This window comes from Chrysochloris asiatica, unplaced genomic scaffold (genome assembly GCF_000296735.1).
Source record: "Chrysochloris asiatica unplaced genomic scaffold, ChrAsi1.0 scaffold00048, whole genome shotgun sequence".
NCBI classification, from domain to species: Eukaryota; Metazoa; Chordata; class Mammalia; order Afrosoricida; family Chrysochloridae; genus Chrysochloris; species Chrysochloris asiatica.
In genome coordinates this window covers 8,837,669-8,841,616 of record NW_006408566.1, presented here as the reverse complement: position 1 = coordinate 8,841,616, position 3,948 = coordinate 8,837,669, and positions in this window count along the sequence as shown.

Below are 3,948 nucleotides of genomic sequence, written 5' to 3'. Positions count from 1 at the left end.
TAAAGATTTACAGCCTTGGAAACCCTATACAGGGTCACTATGAGTCGGAACCGACTCCACGGTACATAACAGCAACAGCATAAAAGCCCTAACCCATAATTATTTTTCTGGTTTTCATCAGCTTCATCTGAATTGGTTTCCTCTGAATTAAAGCAAGAGTTGAGCTCTGAAGCCCTAGAAAGCAGGAAAGAGGCTCAAGAATGGGGTTAGGTCAGAGACTAAGAGCGTGGGTTCAGATTGAAGGATAATCAGGACTCAACATTCCTATTATGTGGCCTTCATTTAGGCTTTGGCTAGACTTTGGGCCTTCTGTGGAAGAGTTGTATTTTGATATGTTATCTAGAATGTTTTCCCCCAGTACTTTATTTACTCGTGAATAAAGTTTCCATTGCCACACAAGATGCTATCGTCAATAAAAGTAAAAACACAGATCTTGAGAGAATTTAGGTTTTGGAGATAGAAGAACTTCAGTAAGCTAGGGGGAAGGGAAAGAAAGTGAAGACATAAACAAAGAGAGCTAATCTGCACACCCTTGAGAAAGTGACCTTGAGCCCAGTATCTGACTTCAGCAATGGCTATTTGTATTTGCTTATAGGTATTATGGAAGGAGATCTGGTAGGGTAGTGGTTATGAATTGGGCTGTGAACTGCAAGGTCAGCAGTTCGAAACTACCAGCTGTTCCACAGGAGAAAGATGAGGCTTTCTGCTCCCGTAAAGATGTACAGCCTCGGAAACCCTGTACAGGGTCGCTATGGGTCGGATCCGACTCGATGGCACTTAACAACAACAACATAGGTACAACAACATAGGTATTATGGAGTCCTGGTGTGGTGCTATGGGTTAATGCCCCAGACTACAAAGCCGTTTGAACTGCAAGGTCGGCGATTGGTCGGTGATTCAAGCTCACCAACCACTCCTCGGAAACCCTATCCAGGGTTGCTATGGGTCGGAACTGACTCGATGGCACTTAACAACAACAACATAGTTATTATAAATGGAAGGTGCTTCATTAGTTCAATCAAGTACAGCCAATCTATAACTGCAATGAATTTTTTGAAGTACTCTATGAAGTTCAGTGTTACAGAACTGAACTCTATGGAGCAGGAGCAACAAGAGTTAAGAGAATCTTAAGATTTAAGAGTTGTGAGAATCTCAAAGAATAAACAGTCATTGTTCCTTATCCTGCCTAGATAGGGCTTGGGGTGAGAAAAGAAGACCCTGATGTTCTCCGAGACTTGGGATAGCATGGAAAAGTACTTGGAACTGACTGTGTGGTGAAGGTACATAGAAATATTCCAAAAAGTAACATATACATGATGCTGGGTCTTTGAAAGTCTCACTGGGTTGCCCATGGTCAAAAGTGGTGTTGTATTTAAGAATGGTGTCAGGGGCCAGCAAGGAGAGTCATTGATTCTGAAAGGCCCTTTAGCATGAACTCATGTAGATCAATATGCAAAAATCAGACAGGATGAAGAATCAGATGCCAAAGTCAACAAATGACCAAGGATCAGAACTTTTGTGTCCTATCATCTTTCTCCTCCCACTGTACCCTGCTTTTAAAGGTTAGGTATGACCTTAAGAAAAAGAAGCAGGAACACAAATTCATTTAAATTTATTTTTTTTTACCAACTGGTGAAACAGGATCTCATTGAAGAAACTAAGACTAGTTGCACCCACAAGTATGAAATTATGCTTTCAAAACACTTATTTATATGGCCAGAGATTCAAATCTATCTACTAGTACCTACCATCAGTTTCTTCTACATGGCAGAGAACCTGGCTGCTGGTGGCTACAGCTCATAATCTCAAATACTCATCAACTGAGAGGAAAAGACTCGTCACCACTTTGACTTAACCCCCTGGAACTCCATTCCAACTCCTCTTTGAAAAGTCTAAGAGAACAGCAGTGATTGGCCTTCTAGTCATGCTCTTAGCCCAGTGACCAATTATAAAGAGACAAGATTGTGAGGTGCTATGATGGATCAAGTTTGGTCCATACAGTATGTAGTCTCTGAGGCTAGGATGCTGTAACTGGAAATCCCAATAGATTCCTGTGTTTAAGAATGGGGAAGGAGCAGTTCTTTCATTGTCTTCATTTCTTAGTGTTGCTACAACAGAAATACCTCAAGTGAATAGCTTTAATGAACAAAAATTTTTTTCTCACAATTTAGCAGGCTACATGTCTGAATTAGTGGCATCGGCTCTAGCGGAAGGCTGTCTTTTAAGCAATAGTAGAAATCCTTGTGTCAGCTTCTCTTGAATTTCTTGGGCTTGTAGACTGATCATCTACAGATAGTGTTGGCCTTCTGTCTGTCTGCTTTCTTCTGTGCCTAATCTGCTCTTTTATATCTAAAAAATAATTGTTTAAGACACACCCTACACATATGTAGTCTCGTTACATTAAAACACCTCCCCCAAATTTGGATTACCACCAGAGGTATGTTGTTGTTCAGTGTTGTTGAGCTGGTTCCGAATCATAGCGACCCTGTACAGGGTTTCCAGGGAGCAGCTGGTGGGTTTGAACTGCTGACCTTGTGGTTCGAAGTCTTCTGCAGATCCAATGGTGCCACACCAGGAGTCCATTCAGAGGTACAGGGGTTAGGATTTAGAGAATATGTTTTTTTAGGGAATCCAACTGAATGTATAACATCTACTGAAAGGAAATACTTTCACCATAGAAAGGGGAGAAAGAGAGATGACTGGCAAAAAAAAACTATGTGTCTGCTACAGTTAGTGTGATTTGGGTATCTAGCCTTGTTACTGGGTGCCATCAAGTCAATTCTGACTCATTGAGACCCCATGTGACAGAGTAGAACCGCTCCATAGGCTTTTCTTGACTGTCACTTTTATAAAAGCAGATCACCAGATCTTTCTTCTGCAGGGCTACTGGGTGAATTAGAATCAACATTTCTGTTGACAGTTGAATGTTTAACCATTTGTGCCATCAGGGCTCCTGATGTAGGTAGCTCTTACAACCATACTAAGAAATATTTTCCCTGTTGATTAATGTGCTGAACTGCAAGCTTGACTTGAACCCTGTTGATTAATGTGTTGACTGCAAGGTTGGTTCAAGCTTACCAGTCACTCCTTGGAAACGCTATATAGGGTCGCTATGAGTTGGAACCGACTCGACATCACTTAACACCACCACCACTAACAAACCAGTAAAAAACCGGTTGCTGTTGAGTCAATTCCTACATATGTGTATCAGAGAACTGTGTTTCATAAAGTTTTCAATGACTGATTTGTTTGGATGAAGAAGACCAGGTCTTTTTTCCAAGACACCTGTGGTTGACTCAAGTTCACCTTTTGATGGATTCAAATCTTCAACCTTTTGATTAGCAATTAAGGAGGTTAACTCTTTGCAACCAAGGGACAAGTTTTCTTTAATGTTACACCAATGTGATCAAGGCAAGAATCTAAAATAATTAACAAGATACTAACCATTTTTCCAAAAGACCCAATTAATTCTGAATTGAAGGATGGGTTCTGAAAAACCAATTGCTTAGCTATTATATTGTAAATTTGTAAACTTTGCTGCAGCTTAACTACTAAAGTTGACTTATAGGTTAGTGAATAAGCCTGGTGCTTTTTGCTGTCAAATCCCATTATATTCCTGCAGAGAACAAAGTGCTTTGTGCTATGTGAAAATTGGTTTATAGTGTGTGTGTACCAATCATCAGACTTATCAGAAGTATTGGCCACTTTCCTTTAAGGTTCTTAGGGATTTAAATCTGAAACTAATTTCTATGAAAGCTTCCTTTTGCTGCATAATTGAGCAATTTTTCTAGCCAGTTGCTTATTCATAAAACCTTTACGGGCAATAGTCTGGGGGTAATTAATTTACCTTATTTATTCTCTTAAATTTACTTCTCATTTTAGTTTTTCAGATGCAAGGGAATCATAATTAGTTGGCTTGTATATCAAATTTAGATAATTTTGTTGCAT